At 48.0% G+C, this 24,162-nt stretch overlaps 1 pseudogene; it reads left to right on the forward strand.

Moving 5' to 3' along the window:
- Positions 1-24,162, forward strand: part of LOC146839154 (uncharacterized) — a 345,435-nt pseudogene that overhangs the window by 73,722 nt on the left and 247,551 nt on the right.

Genomic DNA, 24,162 nt, shown 5'->3' on the forward strand with positions numbered 1-24,162 from the left:
CCGTGTCTGTTGTGACTGCGTAAGCGGCCACTAACTCTCCTGTACTTGTTCTCATACATGACCCATCTACATACAATGTCAAGTCCGGATCTGACAAAGGGATGTCTGTCAAGTCTTGTCTGGGTTTCGTCGTGATAGTAATGACTTCGACACAATCATGTGCCAATGGATCTGTTCCGCTCACTGGTAACAGTGTGGCAGGATTTAACGTATTGCAACGTCTGATTTCTATGTGTGGCTGAAATAATGTCAGTTCGTAACCGGTGATTCTCGCTATAGTCAAGTGTTGTGTTTGTGTGCGGTTCAAGAGAACCTCTACTGCGTGTGGTACTTGTACTGTCAGTTGGTGTCCTAACACTATGGCATCGCTTTGTCTGATTGCTAAAGCTGTTGCTGCCACTGATTTCAGACACGCTGGAAGTGCCTGAGCTACTGGATCTAATGTACTAGAGAAATAAGCACACGGTTTGTGTGATCCTGCGTGTTCCTGAGTGAGTACCGACAAAGCAGTACCTTCGCGTTCTGTAACAAAGAGTGTAAACTGTTTACTGTAACATGGTGTTGCTAGGACAGGTGCTTGGCATAAAGCTTTCTTTAAGCTTTCAAAGGCGTGTGTATGTTCTGGAGTCCAAGGGAGGACAGTCGATGTGGCTGCCTCCTGTGTTGTCAACTGGATGAGTGGTTTTGCTAGAAATGCATATTGAGGGATCCACTGCCTACAGTATGAAGTGAGGCCTATAAAAGCCCGCACCTCCTTTTGTGTCTTGGGTGGTGGCATGTTAGCGATTAACTGGATGCGGTCGGATGTAAGCTGCCTTCCCTCCTTGGACAGCGAGTGCCCAAGGTAAACAACTCGCTGGACACAGAATTGCAGCTTAGAAGGGGACACCTTGTGCCCCTTGTCAGCCAGAAATTTTAAAACCGTCAGTGACGCTTTTTCACATTCAAGTTCGCTTCGGGCGGTGATCAGCAGATCATCGACATATTGAAGCAAGGCAGTGTTAACTGGCATGTGGATACTGTCAAGTTCTCGTTTCAGTGCTTGGCTATAGATGCTGGGGCTTTCTGTAAATCCTTGAGGTGCGCGTGTGAATTTAAAACTTCGTCCATTTAAACTAAATCCGAATAAATATTGACTTTCCGGATCAATTGGGACACTAAAGAAAGCATTCTTGAGATCAATTACAGTGAAGAACGTAGCTTCTGAGTCAATAGCTGTGAGTAATGAAGAGATATCTGGGACCACGGGGTATTGTGGCACAATACATTTATTTAATTCGCGCAGATCAATAACTAATCGATATACCGGGGGAGCTTTTGGATCCGTTCTTTTAAGAATCGGAATTATCGGAGAATTACATACATTGGAGTCGGTTTCGACAACCACTCCTTGTGTAATGAGCTCGTCAATGATTTGTAGTAAAGCCACAACAGCATCGGGTGGTAACTTGTATTGTCGTATTCGTGGTAGTACTACTCCTGTTTTTAGTGTGACTCGATATGGTGTAATATTCATGCAACCAACATCAATGGGGCCTTGTGCCCATAAATGTGTAGGTAAATTCTGCAGTCGGTGATCCATGTCTCTGGATACGTAGTGACCTTTAAAGTCACGTAAAAATAGTCGTACTCCTTCCGGAGAACAACATATTATAGCTCCTAGAGCTTTCAATGTTTTTATGCCTAACAAGTTTTCTGGACATGATTTAGTAAGCAATAAATCTGTAGTACGTGTCAATGGACCAATCGTTAGTGGAAGAGGTTGTGTTACATCATTAATTATAGGTTTTCCTGAGAATCCAAGGGAAATATTCTGTGAGCCTGAGAGGGGTGCCCCTGGAACTTCACTACGTCTTATAGTTGTTCTGCTTGCCCCTGTATCAAGTAAAAACTTTCTGTCTTCCCCTAATAGTTCGCTATGTACATAAGGTCCCTCTTGGTCTACAGGAACCTCAATAAGGGGTAAGCCAACTTCCCTCTCTAGGCTATCTCATGAGTATCGCTGATAATCGGGATAATCTGTTTGTGCATACTGATACATTTGTTGTGTTGTTGCTTGAGTTGCAGCAGTAGGCTGCACTTGTGGTGGTACTACGATCTGTTGTGGAGCTGCCTGTTGCGGAGCTAATTGTTGCGGAGCTAACCTAGGTTGTGCCTGCTGAGGCGTCTGTTGTTGATTCTGATCCTGTCTGGGTGGACGTGGTCTCTCATGTGTTCTACCTGTGGCTATATTATGTTTCAGGACTGGACAATCGTGTATATAATGACCTGGTTGTTTACAATAGTTGCATGTCCCTTTTGCAGGGCCTGCGGAATCACCCCTTTGATGACTATCGGCTGGAACCGACTGTGCAACAAGCATTTTCATTTTTGTATCTTTCATACGTCTTTGTTCGTGTTCTTGTTCTTCTTTAATTCTATTGTGATGATATTGTAACATCTGTAGCATCTGTGATGGGGTATTACCTTGCCAGGTACTTTCGAATTTCAATACTCTATTCTTAACTTGTATCAGAGAATTTTCAACTAATTTTGTCACAAACAGATGTGGGTATGACTCACTACTGGCTTTTATACCACTATTTATACTAAAACATTTTTCAAATCGGGAATAGAAATCACTAGTGTCTTCATCTGGTTTTTGTTTACAGGCTGAGATTGCACCCCAGTCTTCCTTTTTCGTAGTTAATAAACGTGGCAGTACCTGTATTAATAATCCTGCTAATGCTGTAGTCTTTTCCCCAAGCCCTGCTCCTGCAGCTCGGGCCTTCTCTTCGTTTTCTAATGCTGTCCAATCTATCTTTTGGTCTCCTACCTCCCATTCTTTTTCTTTGAGTTTTTCATAAACACCGGCGGGTAGTAGGACTTTTAATATTTTCATAATGTCGGGGTAGGTATACTCTCCCATGAGTAACATGTCTTTTATCTCACGGTGGAAACCTGCTGGATCTTTGTCATGACTGGGTACTACTTTCTTCATTTCTAATAATTCCAGTTTAGTTATAGGCGTGTACACAAACACGCGTGTGAAATTATCGCCGGCACCTCTGATCGGGTGCACTTCGCGTAACGGGTTCTGTCTATCTATGTGATACATTTTTCTTCCCATGATGGGAACTGGAACGTGTTCTGGGCATACGAAATTTAAATATTGGTTTCGGGATTCTAGAATTTCCTTAATCAAATCAGTGCTTGACCCTCTCCATATGTTCGTGAGTAGTTCTGTCAATATGTCAGGTAAGGGTCCTGGATCGGAGTGTTGGCTTTTATATAATATAAGGAGGTGTTGAATCATGTATATACTAGCTAAACGCTGTTCATATGGGTCTAGATTCAGAAACGTGTGTGCAAGTACATCATCATTGTATTCGCCGGGACTGTCAGCCCACTGTACTGCTGACCTGGCTAATTCTTGTTCGTCCATGGAATCGAGCATGTGGTACCCCCTTCGATCTCGGAGTAATTTATCAGCGGCTTGGAATAAGTGTTCGGGGGATTTTGTATTTAGCATAGGGTTTGGAAGATGTCTATTATATTCTGGACGTATTGGACGTATTGGGTCGTTAAAACCTCTGGTATTATTATGGGGTCCTCCTTTACTTACATAAGCTATCGTGTCTACTTGCTCTGATTCTTGCTCCTCCTCCTCTCTGTTTAGATCAGCGGCGTCTACCTCTAATCTTTCTTCGTGTATTCGTTCTACCTCTTTGCGGATCTTTCGGTACATAGCTACTATACATAACTGTTTATCATGTCTTCCTTCTGATATATTCCGGCCCCAAGTGACAAGTGTTTGCATTTCTTCCGGATTTACCCCAGGCCGGTCTTGATTTCTAATTACACAGTTTATGAGGAAACGTAACAGTTGTCCCTGTACCTCCGCTTTCTGATACTCCATGGCTCTGCTAATACTTTCAGGACCTCGCCCTGACTGGACAAAGTGATATATATTTTCTAAATGTGTATTCATTCCTGGTAACTTCGTTAAATATATGGCAGCTCGTCTAATACGTAATGATGACAGCAGCATTTCGTCCCGTTTACCGGGCACAGGATCATATCTACAATCTACTAGAAGTTCCTTAAGCATGTCGGGAGTGGCTAGTTTGGGCGTACGTTGGTGTGCTAATTCTCTAAGGGAAAATTTATTTCCTCTGGGTGGCGTAGAAAAAATGTCTGTCGTACCTCCTGTAGCACCGTCTGGGGTGCTGGACGTGAAAGGATTTGTTGAGGGTGAGACAGCAACCGTCGTTGCGGGAAAAGCTGTAGAAACAGATGTGCTTGTCGGAATGTGTGTCGAAGCGTGTTGTTGCGGAGGTACAGACGAATGCTCTTGGCGATGAGCATCATCGGCAAGCAGTCTATGTGATGCGGTATTAGCATACTCGGGAGCTGCGTCATCTAAATAGCGGGAAAGGAAAACATCTTCTGCGGTTCTGGGATGCCCCTTGGGATGTGCTTTTATCGGAAACAATGGGGGTGGCAAGTCTTTTGGTATTTCCGGAGTAGCCTTAGGTAACCCTTCGGCCAGAAGTGGATACATACCATTCATAAGGGCGTTTCTTTGTCTATCTACTTGTTCTGATTTTACTCGAGTACCTTCCTCAAGTAATAGATTTTCTCGAGTTTTATTTGAATTCTCTCTACCTTTCTCTTCCTGTCTGTGTGCTTTTTCTGTACGTCTATACGATTCTTTACGCCATAATTCAATGGCATCTTTCTGTGACTGTCTGGCTTTCTTTTTCCATAATTCTTCTTCTACTCTCATGATGCAATCTGCATCCCAGGTCCCCGCTGCGGGCCATCTCTGACTCTCTGGTAATTCTTTGGTGTAGTCCACCCATAAATCAAGAAATAATACGGCATCTAGACCATGCTTATGATACATAAAGTATCCTGGAGTATCCCTAGGTGGAATGGGAACAGCTTCTTCGAGTACACCTTTTCTAGTTTTGATCTGTCTTAGTTTCGAAAAGAGCGGCATTTTTAGATCTTGTTTCTAGAACACACTTTATACAAGAAAACACAATAATGAACAGTCATTCACACCACAGTATATAGAACGTATTTAAAACATTTAACGCTTAACAGTTTTAACGAACAATGATAACTAATAGAAAACTAGTTATTGACATTATACTGACACTAGATAATACTTATTCATATGCAAGACATACTATATTACTATATATACTGCTAAACAGTACAGATACACTGCTGAAACAGTGCAGACCGGATTTGTGTACCCAAACCCGTCTTGACCGGCACAGACTATGTGCACGTAAAATGCCTCCCCGGTAATGGTACTCACCGGGTAGCTCGGAACGGAAGGCCTCGGAACGGAACTGAAACTGGACCGGACTGGACTCGACTCGACTGGACTCGGAACTTCGGAACCGGGCGGGACTCTGTATACCTCGGATCTTGCTCTCTCAGCTAGGCTCTGGTCGGGATACTTCGCACTTCTCACCGCCTCGTCTGGGTGTTGATCGCAGCCTCAGTCGTCCCCGCTTGGCCGGAAGGAGACACAGGAAATCCTGCAGATACGCGTTTTTGTTGTCCGTTCAGCTGTGGCAGGAGACCGGGCCTGCAACGCACCGCCGGCGCGTGAGATGAGAAAGTGTCCCTGTTCGGGCGCCAATTTATGTGGTAAATATTTCGTTACCGGTACTATTTTTTATGCGGTAAAGTCAATTAAGAATAACTCAGTAAATATAAGAGGCAGAATCTGTGGTATTAGAGGGTTTAAAATGTTTTATTCCTATACAAAGGAAGACAATTCGAATTGTGGGCCTTCTATTCCATCACCACGAAAGTTCAGGAAGGAAGGAACATATATTATTGACAGTTAAGCAGTTTTATAGAAAATACATTACAGTGAAACAGATGCAAGAGGCGTAACAGCTGATAAAAGGTGCATACGTAGCTAATAGACGGCGTAATTCAAGAAACGTCACTAAACATGATGTCACAAGTGGGTGGATCCATAAGAGAATCCTGCAATGTCAGCAGAAATAGTTGGCAGAGATGCGCGCGCAGAAGCATGACGTGTGATTGACGTGCAACGAGAGGGTGAAGGAGACTTGACATTTAGCTCTACATGTGGAGACAGAAGTCTGGGGTTATGTCAACCTAATTCCAAATCATATCTAATATCCTATGTTTAAAGAACTGTGTTATCCAAAAGGAAAGGTCTCTTAGGATAGAATCTTATTCTATACTGACTATACTGACTGTTAGTGCGTGTACAAGCGTCTAAGTGTCTACACTAGATGCGAGGGGGTAGGAATATTTCATGGTAACGGGGCTATGAATTACTTGCATGAGGACAGCGAGGCCTGGCCCTTTGCACGGTAGCTGGAGGAATGTTTACCTAAACTGCTAGACAGGAATGCATCGGATGAGGAGCGAAGGAGATAATCTCGAAGGTGAAATACAGTTTTTGGCAGGCGACAGGCTGGATCAGGCACCGTTAGCCGCGCAGGGAGTAAGACAAAGTTCATGGTCACAGATGCAGGCTCAGACTGGAGCTTTCAGAGGCAGAAGGCAGGAAAAGGCTTTATGACAGAATTCGGGCCTACTCGCCTGAATCTGTGAAATGTGGAAAGTGAACCACATAAAGTCGGTGGCCTTTCATACTTAGGAATGGAATATCTGACCCATTCATGGCGGATCTGAAAGAGGACATGTTGACGGTGGACGCACATATATTTGCGTCTTCAGAACTGGAGCAGGAGGGAACATACATGTACTTATAGCATGCACATGGAGCCGTTGGGGTCTACGATAGGGGACATAACTGATCACAAAATTCATATTTCCTCACTTCCTGTAAAGTTGTGGCTTGTTATGTCACTTCCTGTGATGTCAGTTCCTGTGATGCTACGTGTGATGTAATGCTTCGTGATGTCACTTGCATACTGCCTAACTAGGTTAGCCCCCCCACTTCTTTTTTTAGGACTTATGCCCTACATAGGATAACATTGCGATTACTTTATTGCACTTTAGAAGTGTAAATCTCAGTTGTGAAGAGATAACTTTTCACGTTTGGCGTCTCTGGGATCACAATTTAAAATCCAAACCTAGAGTGAAGTTGAATTTTAAATTGCAATTCTGAGAATGCCGCTTTTAGAAAGTTGCCAATTTCTTACTTTAGCCATTTAGTGCCTACTGCTTGTCTCTGATCACGTCTGGGGTGGGTGACAGCTGTGCTTTAGTTATTCCTCCTAGACAGCTACTCACATTGGGAGCTTAGGTGTGACATGATGGGCCATCCTGCCAGGATGGATGGGGTGGGGCTGGTGCAAGATTCCAATTCCACCACAGCCCTGACTTGTTCATTTGTAGGCTTGCTATTGGACGACCTATGCGGCCCTCTCTTCTAACACAGGTTGTGTCAGTCTTGGCATGGCAGGGTACAGTTCGGGACCTGGGACATCCCCTTCATCTTCAGCGAGTACCAGACATCAACCGGTGTTTTGAAGATTAGTGTGGCGTCTGTATCTTCTACTTGCAGTTTGTCCGGGGACATTAGTGAGTTTTTTAGCCCCAGTTAGATCAGTTTCTGCTTGCCTGGCAAAAAGGACCCCTGGAGACAATCCATTTCAGCCGTATAGCCCGGATATAAATTTACTGTGCTAATATCAATTTTCCAGGGGCCATTGTTCCTTGCCACTTGTAGGGTGTGGTGGCAGTCCCAGTAGTTGAAGAGTCGGGCCTCTACTAGCGGCAGCAGAGACCCCGGGTATAGGCCCTACCATGGACCATACGCACCCTTTCTTTTGGGTAGAATGTCATTCTCTTACTGCCAATTACTGTGTCAAGGAGCCATTGTTCACAGAAGAGCTCTATGTTAGGCTGCTCTGCCCCCTCTGGAAGTCTCACCAATCTCATGTTGTTTCTCCGTGACTGTAGGAAAGTAGGATCTGCTTTCATGGTTACCCCCACTTTTTGCTGGTTTTCAACTGTTTTCTGACTAGTCTGACTGGGATCCTGCTAATCAGGACCCCAGTCACTTTGCTTTCTCCCTAAATTGGTTATGGTAAGTAACTTTTTACATTCCTATTTGGCTACTGGGGCACCCTGGTAAGTCCCTTGTATATGGTGCTAAAGTACCTAGGGTATGGGTACCCCAGAGGTCCCCTATGGGCTACGGCATGTATTATGCCTCCCAGGGGGGACCCTCCAAACAACCACTACAGGCCTGCCATTAGAGCTTGTGTGAGTTGGTGCATGCACCACTCACGAGAGATATACGTTTCCTTCTATCTCCCACTCACTGCATTTGAGACCCATAAGTCACCCCTCTGGCAGGCCTTCCAATCCTGACTGCAGGGTGGTAGGTCCTAAGTGTGAGGGTGCCCCTGCATGAGCAGGACATCCCTACAGCCTATGGAGCCCATTCTCCCCGGTTGTAAGTGCCTAAGCCATTTAACATATAGAGGGGCATTCCATCATTATGCGATGACCATCTCTAAACTGGCTGGAATTAACCTAGGCATGTTTGGTATCAAAAATGTTAACCATACCCCAACACCGTATCCGTTGTTGGAGGTATTATTCCATCCACGGTAGGGCTCCTCCGGGGAGCCCTCCATGCTCCCGGAACTGATCTAACAGAGCCTGACAGCAACCTAGGGCTGCTGCTGGCCACAGACAAAATTCTGCCGTCCTGCTGCTGGGCCAAGCCTGCCTGAGCAGGGGAAGGCAGGACAATAGGTTTCCTGTCACAGGGAGGTGTGACCACCTCCCAGACACGACTTAGTGTATTGGGCCAGGGCGGGAATGCTTGCCAGCGCCATATAGTCTGCTAGAAGGGCACATTGGATGCCCTCCTTGCATACTCCAGTTCAAACCAGATTGAGGAGCCATTGGCTACTCTTGCGCGAAACTGGACAAAGGACATGGAAGTATCCTCCCCACTGTCCGACCCCTCCTGTGGGAGGGACCCCTGAATCGTCCCAACCCTCACCGTAGAGTACTTAAGGGCTTACCTGTGGGTGGGTCCCCAGATTCGTCATGGGATTTGATATAGATCCAAATCCACTTCTTCTTTGACCGTCTCGACATTTTGGCCAAGTCGGGCTGAATGTGCCACACTGATCCCATCGTCCTTTTGCTTCCGGACCAAGACTGCAACGTAGAAGACTCGATCCACTCCTGACCTCATCATCCTGCAAGCTTGCTGCAACATCAGTGTCCGTGCTCCATACAGGTTACTTCCTGGGCCTGTGGACATCTAAAGACATCCAAGGGAATCTCCCTTGGAGTGAAGGTGTCACTCCCCCGCATCAGCATGCACAGCAACAAGATCGACTGGTTTGCTGGACCTGGGCTCCCACGGACTCCACAAGGCTCTGCACAACAGGTGGTTGTTCTGCGTTCCCTCAAGGCCTGAGCAGTCCTCTCGGCGAGTTGAGGCCAGCATCCTTCGTAGAACACCCTGGAACCAAACCCCTGTGCACCGTGTTGCTGCTTTTGCTTCAATCACCCGGTGACCGCAAAGATTACCCCAATTGCCGCGTGCCAACAGAGTCGTACACATCGAGAGGTTCTGTTGTTAGTCTGTCCCCGCTATAACTGACCTGTGCCAGCGCGTTTGGATGGAAGGACTTATTCTGTTGTCTTCAGCATCCCGGTGGCTCAGGCAGAGCTACCGCTTTGGTGTACCCTTACTGGAAGCCTCTTCATCTAACCTGTTTCATTGAACTTGAGTGGCCTTCGTCTTCCGTGCCGCCTGGACGTCTTGGAGTGGCATAGACTCTGTCCCCTCTGCTTTCAGTTACTCTTCGACTAGAACTAACTTGAGGGTTCCAACTGACTCTTTCGTCCTTCTGTGGTAAGACTGCAACCGCGATGTACCCGCTGATCAGTATTGAGTATATGGTTCGGTATTCCTTCACACCCAACCTTTGGGGGCTCCTCGACTCTCACCTTGGGTGGTTCCTTGGGTCCCCGACTCTTCTACGTCTCCTGGGTTCAATCTCAAAGGTTGTGGTTCACTTATCCTCTGGGGACCACTGGGTATTGGTGCTAACTGCTGCTCTATGTCCAAAGTATTTTGTGCATTGTGAATATCTCTGGGTGGGAGATATTTTAACATGTTAGTGAGTGATTGTAATAAATATCTATTGTTATAAGAACACTGTGTGTGTTTTTTTTTTATTTAGCCTATACTAAACAATTAGATACTGGTAAACCTAGCTGGTTTGCACTCCTCATAGATTAAGGCTGAAGGCTGCTCTCCACAGCTACTACTTAGAGAGCTTTCTATGGTTAGCTAAACCCCTAGAAATTACCATAAGTGTTGCCTGGGTTAGTGCAGGGCGCTACACTTACATAAGTGCAAAAGAAACAATTGATGGATGGAATGCTAGGCAATGCAAACATTCACCCCCAGTCTCAGGATCTGGGTTACATCCATCATTCTTTTGCTCACCACACCACCCCAGTTTGGACCCAGCCATATGTAAATCAGTCTTGACCCTGTTCCTTATGAGAACCGTCCAGCCCGAACTGCCAAGCCAGGTTCTCCCTGGACTGGAAACATGCATCCTGGGACCAGTTTCGGGGTATAACCCTTCATCAGCCAGGCTAGCTTGAATCCAGTGCTGTAGTGAACGCGGGACCCACGTCTGGGCATATCCTTCCCACTATGGGCGACTTATGCAAAAGAAACAATTGATGGACAGAATGCTGAACAATGCAAACATTCACCCCCAGTCACAAAGATCTGGGTTAAATCCATCATTATTTTCCTTACCACACCACCCTAGTTTGGACCCAGCCATAAGCAAATCAGTCTAGAACCTGTTCCATGTGGGAACAGTCTGTCCTGAATTTCCAAGCCAGGTCCTCCCTGGCAATTAGGTAATCGCTATTACAAATGTTGTGACATAGGGAAAGCTTGAAACGAGGATTGCTCATACCTGTTGGGGGTATTGTTGGACGCTTTGCTGCCCGGTCCTGTGGTCACTGTCTCCCGGCCTTTCTGGGCTGCGTGTCTCCCCCACCGCCGCCACAGCACCTCGCGGCTCGGAGCGGGGTGAGACTACAGCCCCCAGACTCCCTTGGGCCCCCGACGTCACCCACGCGCCCGGAGGCGCTTAAAAGTCGTCCGCTTCCTCTGGGGAGCGGGAAAGCTTGAAACGAGGACTGCTCATACCTGTTGGGGGTATTGTTGGACGCTTTGCTGCCCGGTCCTGTGGTCACTGTCTCCCGGCTCTTCTGGGCTGCGTGTCTCCCCCGCCGCCGCCACAGCACCTCGCGGCTCGGAGCGGGGTGAGACTACAGCCCCCAGACTCCCTTGGGCCCCCGACGTCACCCACGCGCCCGGAGGCGCTTAAAAGTCGTCCGCTTCCTCTGGGGAGCGGGAAAGCTTGAAACGAGGACTGCTCATACCTGTTGGGGGTATTGTTGGACGCTTTGCTGCCCGGTCCTGTGGTCACTGTCTCCCGGCTCTTCTGGGCTGCGTGTCTCCCCCGCCGCTGCCACAGCACCTTGCGGCTCGGAGCGGGGTAAGACTACAGCCCCCAGACTCCCTTGGGCCCCTGACGTCACCCACGCGCCCGGAGGCGCTTAAAAGTCGTCCGCTTCCTCTGGGGAGCAGGAAAGCTTGAAACGAGGACTGCTCATACCTGTTGGGGGTATTGTTGGACGCTTTGCTGCCCGGTCCTGTGGTCACTGTCTCTCGGCTCTTCTGGGCTGCGTGTCTCCCCCGCCGCCGCCACAGCACCTCGCGGCTCGGAGCGGGGTGAGACTACAGCCCCCAGACTCCCTTGGGCCCCCGACGTCACCCACGCGCCCGGAGGCGCTTAAAAGTCGTCCGCTTCCTCTGGGGAGCGGGAAAGCTTGAAACGAGGACTGCTCATACCTGTTGGGGGTATTGTTGGACGCTTTGCTGCCCAGTCCTGTGGTCACTGTCTCCCGGCTCTTCTGGGCTGCGTGTCTCCCCCGCCGCCGCCACAGCACCTCGCGGCTCGGAGCGGGGTGAGACTACAGCCCCCAGACTCCCTTGGGCCCCCGACGTCACCCACGCGCCCGGAGGCGCTTAAAAGTCGTCCGCTTCCTCCGCATCGCGGGACGTGCGCGGGTGGCGCCGGGCTAAGCGCGGGCAAAGGGCGGGCCGTCTGAGGCCGTCAGAGGACGAAAGAGGTCGGGTTGGGACATTCCCTTAACATCGTGACATAACTGCCATTCATATTTGACTGTGGTGAGTTCCATAAAGTTCTCTGTGCGGTATCGTCTGACATTCATACTAAATATGACGAAGGGGCAGTCTAAATCAAGCACAAGGGCTGTGGGCATGGGGACATTGGACAATTACCTAAAACAGGCTGAAACTGCTGTAGTTAATGAAATTGCCCTGGTTGAACGCCGATTGTCTCTTGACCCCACTGGTCATTTAAGTATCCCGCTACACCCGGGTGATACTTCCTCATCAAATGCCCCTCCGGCTGTATTGTATCCCCGTGTGATTCCCAACGGGTCAATTGTGGAAGATTGCCAATTGATTGCTACTACACCTTCACACACAGAAAGTATAGCCCCCTCACCTGTGGCTATACATACTAGACAGTCCAGGGCTAAAAGTGATATGATGCCTAAAGGGGGGAAAATCGTCACGGGGAAAAGAAAGGCTAATAAAAACCCAGTGGGAAATCGGAAACAGGCGAAGCAACCAAGGACTAATACTACTGTCTTAGGGTCGGAGCAAATCAACATCAGCTCTTCTCACTTAGATAGAGTGGATCCGGGTGAGAGCAGGTGTGATTGTTCCAATTCAGGCTTGGACAAGAGTAGGGAGACACACATGTCAAGCCTTGCCACAACCATGGAAGCTCATCTTATGTCACTTATCCAGCCCCTAATAGATTCCTTGAAGCGCATTGAGGACAGCATCAGTATTATCGAATCTCACCTTAGCAGTAAGGTGCCTAAGATAGGCCCAAATACCCTGGTAGGGGACACACTCAGCACAGTTACGGCCTCTGTTGATAGTCTGTTGAATTCTATGATTATTCCATTACAGCAACCAGTTCCTCCTGTTACGACTAATAGCCTGGGACCTAATATTCCCCCATTAGTAAAAGATAATTTAGGTAAAACACATGGAAAGGAAGGGCAAACACAGATTAAGGGGGGGGAGTCACATTCTTTAGCACCCCAACGTGGAGGGGATTTGTCACTACATTTACCGGTAGAGGCATGCCCTTACACTATAATTTTAGCTAATGTTCCTAAACTGGAGTGCGATAAAAAGGAACATTGGTCCTCCCTGAAAAATAAGGCTCTCCATTACCTGTCAAACAAAACGGTCCTGGGTCATCATCTTCACAAGCATTTTATGATGATTAGAAGGGTCCCATGGGTGGGAAAGACCGTTAAACATTTGGAGGGAGACTGTATTGTTGTAAGCTTCAGATCTCCAGGGCTGGTGAATGATATACTAAGACAGGCTGGGTCATTGAGAATCCATAAAGAGCTTGTGAATGTTCTCCCCTTGGGTTTTTTCTATCCCCCATTTTACATCAGGCCAACGTTTACTGACCATACTAATAGACTTGGTCCTATTAATAATTTTGCTGTCCCAGTCTCAAATAGATTTGACGTTTTTTCCAATTTGGATGAAAACGAGTGACTAGGGACTCGCGAACAATCTATTACCCCTGATATATGGGTTCCTGTATCTGAAGCCGCGACATCGCAAAACAATGTTTCCACCTCAGTCAGATTAAATCTGGAACCAGCGGGCCTCCTATTTAAAGTGATCACCTGGAACATAGCAGGCTTAAAAAGCAAATTAGATGCTTGGAGAGAATTAATTGGCCTGGGTGGCATTATTGGCCTGCAAGAGACATGGGACACAGAGGACTCGTTGAATATTGATGGGTATGTGAGTTTTTTTGCATCCGCTACCCCGACCAGTATGGGGAGGGCAAAGGGTGGGCTGGTTACATTAATTTCAGCAAGTATTCCTGGGTCATTTATTCAACTAGAAACTGGTTCGTCAAATTGTTTGGCTATCCAAATTTCGATGAACGAGGGTTCCGATATTTTAATAGTCAATTTTTACAATTCTTATGATAGAGTTGCCATGACGGATCACCTGGCCGCGTTAAACAGTTTTTTAGCTGATCATAAGGAGACCAATAAACTTAGTAGTAAGAACTGTTTCACCATAATAATGGGTGATTTTAACATCCATGGCTGCTCACTTCAGTGCTTCTCCTCGGACCCTTTGGGACCGACTGAATCAAGGGTTGCACATTTTGAACACACAGTGGCGGGAGATCTTCTCGAAACCATTTTGGCTGATCATGCTTTGTTGCTCCCATCTACGATGGGTGAAAACATCCCCACCTTTAAAGGAAATGGGAAAAATTCAGTTATCGATTATATTTTTGTTAGCTCAGTTTTTGGGGTTAGTATCAATAGTTACATGGCGACTTGGACCCAATTTAGTGACCATAACCCCGTGATCCTTAGCATCTTGAACCTCCTTAAAAAACCTGTTAAATCCCAAGTAAATGTGGACAAATCTGATATCCGTCCTATAGATCAGGATCGTAGAATCAGATGGAGCAAAGTAATCCCAGGCGACTTTTACAACAATTTAAAAAGTAAGGTAGGTCCTGAGTTAAAAATGTGCCTGGATTTTGAAGCTGGGAATGATGAGGTTTTGGTTGCATATTCTGCAATCTGCACTCAGATCCTTGCAGATCTGAGTTGCCCAGGCAAACATAAGGAAAAGGCTGAGCCAGGGTGGTTTGATAAAAACTGCTCAAATGCAAATAGAAAGTTGAAGGCCGCCTTAAAATCTAAGCCAGTGAACAGGACTATTGTTGCCGGGTTGAGGAAAGAATATAAGGAAATTCTGGAGGTCAGGAAAAAGCAGATTAGGGAGGAAGCGTGGGAAGAACTCTCCTGTGTGGATGTTATAAGAAATAGCGCAAAGTTTTGGTCAGTGGTAAATAAACCCTTTTTTCGTGATTCAAGTAATGATCAATTAGATTGCGGTATTGGGAAACAATCATGGCACTCTCATTTTAAATCAGTCTATGATATGGGCACCCGTGGGGAATTGAGTATTTCATCCCCTATTGTGAACTCATATACTTTATTAGTCTCTAAAACAGAGGTGGTTGAGGCCATCGGTAAAATGACAAGTAACAAGGCTCCTGGCCCCGACGGCGTCCCGGCTGACCTCTTTAAGTCTGATCCAGAGACGTGGTCCATAGTATTAACCAATGTTTTTAACCGGGTATGTGTCGCAGGTATTCCGGACACTTGGTCCGAATCAGTGATCATACCCATTTTTAAGAAAGGTAACAGGGGGGACCCTAGTTGCTATCGGCCCATCTCCCTTATTGATTCAGCTGTGAAGGTTTTGGGGCGCGTGGTCCTGGGCAGACTAACAGACTGGCTTGAAGACACGGATACCCTTTCGTGTCTACAATATGGGTTTCGTAAGGGTCGCGGGACCATAGATCAAAGCCTGAACCTTCAACTTTTAATAGGCAAATATACCATAGCTAAAAAAGGGACGTTGCATCTAGCTTTTATGGACTTGTCCTCGGCGTTCGATCGAGTAAATCGTTCGAAACTATGGGGGTTACTCCTTAAATGTGACATAGATGCTAATGTTAATGTTACGAGGTATTTGTTAAGCGCACGGCTACTCCCAGGAGTGTCCCGGCGCTGACCACAGGACCTGTAACGCAAGCCTAAAGTGCTGGCTGAGAGGAAAAGACAGCCTTAGGAGGGATTAGAACAGCAATGTTTTAAGTTCGCGACGGAAGCAGAAAAGATCTTTTTCCTGACGCATCTTAACAGGGAGTTTGTTCCATAAGGACGATACCAAGACCTGAAAAGAGCGGCCGCCCTGTCGTGAAAGGTGAAACCTGGGCGTACGGAGCAAATGTGCAGAGGAAGACCGTAGCGAACGTGTAGGAACGTAGTGGAGACAACGGGCTCTCAAATAGGGTGCACCGATATTATGAGAGGCCTTAAAAGCAAGAACCAAAGCCTTGAAGTGAATTCTTTTTCGGATCGGCAGCCAATGAAGTCTTCTGAGAAGAGGGGAAGTGTGGGTGCGTCGATCAGCAAGAAAGATTGCTCGTGCAGCAGCATTTTGGGCCACTTGAAGGCGGTTAAGAAGGAATTCCGGAATGCCCAGATAAAGGACATTGACATAGTCAAGGCGGGACAGAATCAAAGCCTGCACCACTGTCCTTCTGTGGGATTGCGTGATCTGCACAGAGATCTCACTGCCACTGTTAGATACGATCGTCTTGGTAATTGCACGGATAAGATCGGAATCACTAATGGCGTTAGGCAAGGTTGCATTTTAGCCCCCCTGCTTTTTACACTTTATATTAATGATTTGGGCTCTGTATTAACTGAGTCATGCAAGGATATTCCTAGGGCGGGCAAATATGCCATTCCGGCATTATTATATGCTGATGATGCCACCCTTTTAGCACGTACGGCAGTAGGGCTCCAAAATCTTTTAGACTCTTTTTCAAAATTCATGATTGCACTTGATCTTGGAGTGAATTTCTCTAAATCCCATGTGATGATCGTGGGCACCAAACCAAAGAGAGTAAAGACCATGTTTTGTGAAGGACATGTTTTATCCCGGGTTACGAGATTCCCTTACTTGGGGGTCATTTTTGACGATAAGTCTACCTGGGCCCCACAACTAGCTGCTAAACGTAATGCTTTTGCGAGGGCTACACTCGCTGTCCTGGAGTTTGGACGTAAATTGGGGGTAAAGCCCATGCAAGCTATGTTGAACATTTATGTAGCTAAATGCACCTCGATCGCATTGTATGGTGCTGATCTGTGGGGTATTAAAAACACTTTTGAATTACAGGTTGTAGAAGATAGATTTTTAAAATCCTTACTGTGCCTCCCCTGCTCAACCTCGGGCTATATTGTCCACCAAGAATGTGGGATAGATCATCTAGCGGACCGCATAGCTATTGCCCCACTTCTGAAATGGATTTCAATCTGGCTAAACCCTGAACTAGAGCTGAATCATGCGATCTTAAAAGATTGCTTATCTCTAGAGTATGGTAAAACTATCCCCTGGTTGAATTATATTAAGAATTTAGCCAGGGAATTGGGCCGGCCAGATATATTTGAAAATCCAAGTAACATAGTAAAGGGGGATTTAAACTGGGCCAAAGCTACCCACAAACAGAGGGCAATGCTAATAAGGGAAGAAAAGGAGTTACTCAAACCCACAGTTAGGGCTCATCAGCTGATTATTACATCCAATAGTTTAGAGCCTTACCTGGGTATTGTTAATAATATGAACCATCGCTTTGTGTTAATTAGGTTCAGAATGAATAAATTCCATCTTCTACTTACTGATTCCCCTGGTTGGACGAAGGAGAGGGACTTGGGGATCTGTTCATGTGACAGATTTTCCGTCAAAGATACTATGCACTTTATCTTCTTTTGCAGTCACCTGTCTTCAATTCGCAAAAAATTTAATATCCCCCTCATAAAAAGTAAAGGATTTAGGCAGGTCAAACCAGCACTTTTGTACCTTCAGATGTTGGGTTCTCCCTGGGAGATATTTAACATAGCTACATTTTTAGCAATCTCAATGAGGTTGAGGAAAAAAATCACGTGGTCATAGAGTACATAACTTTTGAATTTTTGATCTATTTTTATCTATTATTATGTCTGTAATTTTATATCAAATGTTTTTATAATGTCTGTATTGTTTTATGTACATCGTACTTTTATGGTTTTTGCTATGAACCGAATAAAGTAACTTTGACTGACTGACTGGCCCTAGATCTAAGCGGACTATACTAGTTGGATGCAAAATAAGTCACCTATGTAAAAAAAACCCTAAGCATTTGCGTCCTCTTTAGATCATGTTTACTTTACAAGGGTCCACTTCTAAAACATTGAGATGTAGACATCTAGAGGATGTACTAGACTTGTGGCACCCGATAGGCTTGCATTTAAGGCGAAAGGGGGTTTAGACATAGGAACCACTTTCACAAGTTCTGCAAAAGATGACAAGATGCTGACTGTGAACTAAAGTGCAACCGAGCAAACATAAACGGAAACTGTAGCTTAAATGGAACCTGCGCTGCTTGTGTTTAAGAACCTAAAACCTTGGAAAATGAAAAGAAAGAATGCTAAAACAAGTGATTAAATTATAGAATTATGAAGGGGATAGGTCAGAATGTTTATGACATGCCTGTCTCAACTAAACAATCATTGAATGTAGTTTTGCATAAAACAAAAGGAGGTGCGCCAGGTAGGGAAGTCCAGTCAATCTTGTTTTTCAAAACCTTTAATTGCACATTTTTAATCAAATATAATTCCTTCTTTACACATACTGCTCAGCCAACGCGTTTCGTTCCAAACATTGGGAACTTCATCAGGGCTGAAAACCAATCAACACAGAAAACCAAATCAAACATAAAAACAAAGACAAACCCAAAGTGTGACACAAATGACACAGGGTATGCATAAAAAAAGGACCATATTGACAAAACCTAACTAAAATATATAGCCACCCTGGACCATATAGATCCCCGAGTGGTATTATGTGGAATGTTATGGAATGTTATGTGGAATGTTATGCTAATAACGACTGGTCCACTCTAATTGGCCATATCGAGACCAGCATATGCACATTTTCAAATTTTCACAAGGTGAGTGAGACACAGATAACTACATTAATAGAATATGAACAAAAATAAAGGTAAACAATTAAAAATGATAAACAACTAAACATAGAAGGCATTCACAGTAAAACATAAAGACACCCAAACCTTATCCATTTGTCGATTTAAAGTTACAGAAGCATGTACAGAACCTGCTATCATATATAAAAGAGAGCAAAGACATACTCGCCAAGTTCAAGGACCTTGCCTATCAATCAATCAATCATAGGCATTTGTATAGCGCACTGCTCACCCGGAGGGTCTCAAGGCGCTGGGGGGGGGGGGGGGGGGACGCTACTGCTCGGACAGCCAGGTCTTGAGTTGCTTCCTGAAGGCGAGATGGTCTTGCGTTGTCCGGAGGTGGATGGGGAGGGAGTTCCATGTCTTGGCTGCCAGGTAGGAGGAGGATCTTCCTCCGGCGGTGGCTCTGCGGATGCGGGGGACGGTGGCGAGAGCGAGGCTGGCGGAGCGGAGCTGGCGGGTGGGCTTGTGGAAGGTCAGGCGGCTGTTGAGGAACTTGGGGCCCAGGTCGTGGAGGGCCTTGTGTGCGTGGGTGAGGAGTCGGAACGTGATTCTTTTGTTGACGGGGAGCCAGTGCAGGTCCCTCAGGTGTCCGGAGATGTGGCTGTGTCGGGGGATGTCCAGGATGAGTCGTGCTGAGGCGTTCTGGATCCGTTGGAGTTTCTTCTGGAGTTTGGCGGCGGTGCCGGCGTAGAGGGCGTTCCCGTAGTCCAGCCGACTGGTGATGAGGGCCTGGGTGACCGTCTTCCTGGTCTCGGTGGGGATCCACCGGAAGATCTTTCAAAGCATGCGCAGGGTGTTGAAGCATGAAGACGAGACGGCGTTGACTTGTCTGGTCATCGAGAGGGAGGAGTCCAGGATGAAGCCTAGGTTGCGTGCGTGGTCCGTTGGCTTGGGGGCGGCTCCCAGGGCGGGGGGCCACCAGGAGTCATCCCAGGCGGAGGGTGATGATCCCAGGATGAGGACCTCCGTCTTGTCTAAGTTCAGTTTCAGGCGGCTGTTCTTCATCCATTCGGCGACGTCTTTCATCCCTTCGTGTAGGCTGGCTCTGGCGGCGTCCGGGTCGCTGGTGAGGGAGAGGATCAGCTGGGTGTCGTCGGCGTAGGTGATGATCTTGAGGTTGTGTTGACGTGCGATGGTTGCGAGGGGGCTCATGTAGACGTTGAAGAGGGTGGGGCTGAGCGATGATTCTTGTGGAACGCCGCAGATGACTTCGGTGGCCGCTGACCGGAACGGGGGGAGGCGGACTCTCTGGGTTCTTCCGGCGAGGAATGAGGTGATCCACTCCAGGGCCTTCTCCTGGATGCCGGTGTTGTTCAGGCGCTGTACCAGGGTGCGGTGGCAGACAGTGTCGAACGCTGCGGAGAGGTGCAGGAGGATGAGGGCCGCAGTTTCCCCGTTGTCCATTAGGGATCTGATGTCGTCTGTGGCTGCGATGAGGGCGGTCTCCGTGCTGTGGTTGGCTCGGAAGCCGGATTGCGAGTGGTCGAGGGATCCGTTGGTCTCGAGGAAGGCGGCTAGCTGTCTGTTGACGGTCTTCTCGATGACTTTGGCAGGAAACGGGAGGAGCGAGATGGGGCGGTAGTTCTTGAGGTCGGAGGGGTCTGCAGTTGGTTTCTTCAGCAGGGCACTGATTTCGGCGTGTTTCCAGCACTCCGGGAAGGTGGCGGTGTTGAAGGAGGCGTGGATGATGTCGCGGAGGTGGGGTGCGATGATGTGGTCGGCCGTGTTGAAGATGTGGTGTGGGCAGGGGTCCGTAGGGGATCCGGAGTGGATGGTGTTCATTGTGCGTGTTGTGTCTTCGGTGCTGACTGGGGTCCAGGTGCGGAAGGTGGCGGTGGGGGGCATCGGTTCGGTGGTGGGGTTCGTGGTTGGTGGGCCGAAGCTGTTGTGAATGTTGGCGATCTTGTCGTGGAAGAAGGCTGCAAGGGAGTCGCAGAGGTCTTGCGAGGGAGTGATGTCATTGTTTCCGGCGTCGGGGTTGGAGAGCTCTTTGACGATGCTGAAGAGTTCCTTGCTGTTGTGGGTGTTGTTGTCCAGTCGTTCCTTGAAGGCTGTCTTCTTTGTGGCGCGGATCAGCTGGTGGTGTTTGCGGGTGGCGTGTTTGAGGGCCATCATGTTGTCTGTGGTCTGGTTGGTGCGCCAGGTGTTCTCCAGGGAGCAGCAGTTCTTCTTGGAGGTGATGAGCTCGTCGGTGAACCAGGAGGCTTTCTTGCTGCCGCGTCTGCTGGGGGGGTTCTTCTTCAGTGGTGCGAGGGCGTCTGCGCAGTTGGTGATCCACTGTGTGAGGTTGTTGGCGGCTTCGTTGGGGTCCGTTGTGCTGGTGGGGGGGTTCTGGCTGAGGAAGGTGGTGAGCTGGTCGCCGGTGATCTTGTTCCAGCTGCTGCGGGGGGCTTGTTGAGGGTGGTGGTGGGTCGTCGTTTTACTCAAGCTGAAGTGGACGCAGCTGTGGTCAGTCCACTGGAGATTGGTGGAGTGGCTGAAGGTGACGTATTTGCTGGATGAGAAGACTGGGTCAAGCGTGTGGCCGGCGTAGTGGGTGGGGGTGGTTACCAGTTGCTTGAGTCCGAGGTTGTCCAGGTTGTCCAGCAGAGCAGGGGTGTTGCGGTCCTTGTTGTCCTCCAGGTGGAAGTTGAGGTCCCCCAGGAGGATGTAGTTGGTGGAATTGATGGCGTGCGGGCTGACGAAGTCTGTGATGTCTTCGCTGAACTGTGTGAGTGGTCCCGGTAGTCTGTAGACGAGGGTGCCTCTGAGCGTGGTCTTGGGGTCGGTGTGTATCTGGAAGTGGAGGTGTTCGGCGGAGGTGAAGGTGTCATCGGAGTTGGTCGTGATGCGGATGGTGTTCTTGTGGATGATGGCGATGCCTCCTCCTGTCTGGTTGACGCGGTCCTTCCTGGTGATTTTGTAGCCTTCTGGGACGGCGATGGCGACGTCGGGCGCTGAGGAGGCGTTCATCCAGGTTTCCGTCAGGAAGGCGATGTCTGGTGCTGTCGAGTCGAGGAGGTTCCAGAGTTCGACGGCATGCCTGTGAACGGAGCGGGTGTTGAGCAGGATGCACATCAGGTGTTTGTTGCTGGGGCTCGGTTTAGCAGGTGCGGTGTTGGGTCGGAGGCCGGTGAAGCGGCAGGTCAGGCAGGTGAAGGGTCCGTGGGTGCGTCTCGGGGTGGCTCAGTAGCAGGCGGTGTTTCGGCCGGCGTTGAGTGCGTGGAGGGTTTTGGCGTCGTAGATGTGCAGGGTGTGCTGGCGAGGGCGAGGACCAGGGGGTCTGGCGCTGGGCGCGGTCCAGGCGCGGACGGGCGCAGACGGGCTTACCTTTGGCGCACCTTCGGCGCTCAATCGGCGCTCCCGCTGCGCGCGTCCGCTGCACGGTCGCTCTGGGGGCGTCATAAGTAAGGAGCCGGGAGGGAGGAGCAGCTGGGTGGTGGGAGCGGGGCGGCGAATGGAATCACAGGGGGGCGGGGCCGCAGGGAGGCAGCGGCGGGAAATTCCAAGAAGCAGCGGACAGCGGGAAATTCCCAGGAGCAGCGGGAAATTCCCAGGAGCAGAATTCATTTGGTGTCATGCAACAAGGTGAACAGCTACATCATTTTATCCTACTGCATGTCACCCACTAGGCATTTACCTATTTTAGGGTTTGCCTCATTATTTTATAATAGATTGGAAGGTGCTTAGTACCAGAACATGTGTAGACATGTTTATGTGCTCTAGGGAGTAGAACTTAATTGGTATTATTCATACTAGGTATTCAGAAACAGGCAAAATGATGCCTTGGGAAATCCCTGATCTACCAGCACACTGAGCTGGGATCAGGATATTGAGTTACTTGTGGAGTTTGAACTTACTAACTTAAATATTTAAGGTGAGACTACAGAACCCCAGTGCGCTTTAAATGTGACGTCATGGTTTCACATAGGACTATCCGGTCTCTATGAGCACATTGTATGTCAATCCTTCCCCCTTTTCTTCTTTTTCCCCTCTCTCTTCCCCTTTTTACGGTCTTTCTCTTTCCCACTGTTTCCTAGTTTTCCTTTATCTCCTCACTGCCACCACTCACTGTTCTATTTTCAAATATCAACCCAGTCCAAAATTGAAATGGGCGACACAAAGCTCACGGTCTCACTGTCAGTTCATCAAGATGGCACGTTTACATTTGTGATAGTCTATGGATGATGCATATGTTTCATACTATGATTCGCTGTCCTACGACCTGTGCCGGCCTGTGCACGGGGAGCCGCTAGTTGGATACGGTTGGGTGTCTTTATGTTTTACTGTGAATGACTTCTATGTTTAGTTGTTTATCATTTTTAATTGTTTATCTTTATTTTTGTTTATGTAACAATGTGTTATATTCGAATAATGTAATTATCTGTGTCTCACTCACCTTGTGAAAAATTTAACATTTGCATATGCTGGTCTCGATATGGCCAATTGGAGTGGACCAGGTATTATAAGCATACCATTCTGCTCGGAGGCTGGACATTTGCAGACTTTGCCCGTTACACTGTGATCACTCCGGAGGGGCTTGCTGTGGGGAACCTGAGGGACGAGTGTTTATTTGTACTTTCTATTCTGCTCGCGGGACTGCGAGGACCAGCGGGCCTTGCGCTTCTTCCAACATTGCCTGCAGCTGGTGCCTCTTCCCGTTCCCTCCCCCTGACATATATATATGTAAGGCCATTCACGCGTTAGCGGGACGCGAGCGGGGCGCAGTCCGGGGCGAAGCCCGGGCAAAGGGCGGGCCCTCTTAGGCCCTCAGAGGCCGGGCTGGGCCTGGTTAATAATCTGTCTTACAGCCCTGACTTCACCCGCCCTTGAGGTTATCAGTGCTGTCATGGCCCAGAGCCCTGACAAAGTCAGTGTGGTAAAACTGGGGGGTTTGTCAAATGGCTCCCTGGTTAGCTATTTTAAGCGGGTCCAGTCGGCTAATGAGAGGGATACTCTAATGGCCGAGCGTAGAACAGAGCGCCGGCGCTCTGTTGAAAATTTAAAACTTAGGGCTCCTAAAGAATCTACTCCCCAGGCCCCTCCCCGTGATGGAGGTAGTTCTAGTGGTAATGATGATCCTTTTCGGCAGGAGAGTGTCCCACCTTTGCCGCGTGATTGTTCCTCAACAAACTGTGCCCCGATTATTCAGGATATTAGTGATACCCCTCTCCATAGTTCTAGTAGTACACTTGTTGACTCTAAATCACAGTTCCCTAGCCGCGGTAAAACGACTAGGAAGAAGTCAAAGAAATTTGAAATGGGTAAGGTTCATGGCTCACCACCAAGCAAAATAAGACGTAAGGAGGGGGCAGGCATGGTTAAACCCAAGACCAGTCACTCTGATTTTGGGAAGCACACAAAGACTACCGATAGAACTGAATCGGGGTTAGTGGCCGCATCAGGAACTCCGCCTAAATTGGTTTCCTCTTCCCCTTCTGTAGGCCTGGTAAAAGCAGTG

This window comes from Triturus cristatus, chromosome 4_2 (genome assembly GCF_964204655.1).
Source record: "Triturus cristatus chromosome 4_2, aTriCri1.1, whole genome shotgun sequence".
In the NCBI taxonomy this organism is placed as follows: Eukaryota; Metazoa; Chordata; class Amphibia; order Caudata; family Salamandridae; genus Triturus; species Triturus cristatus.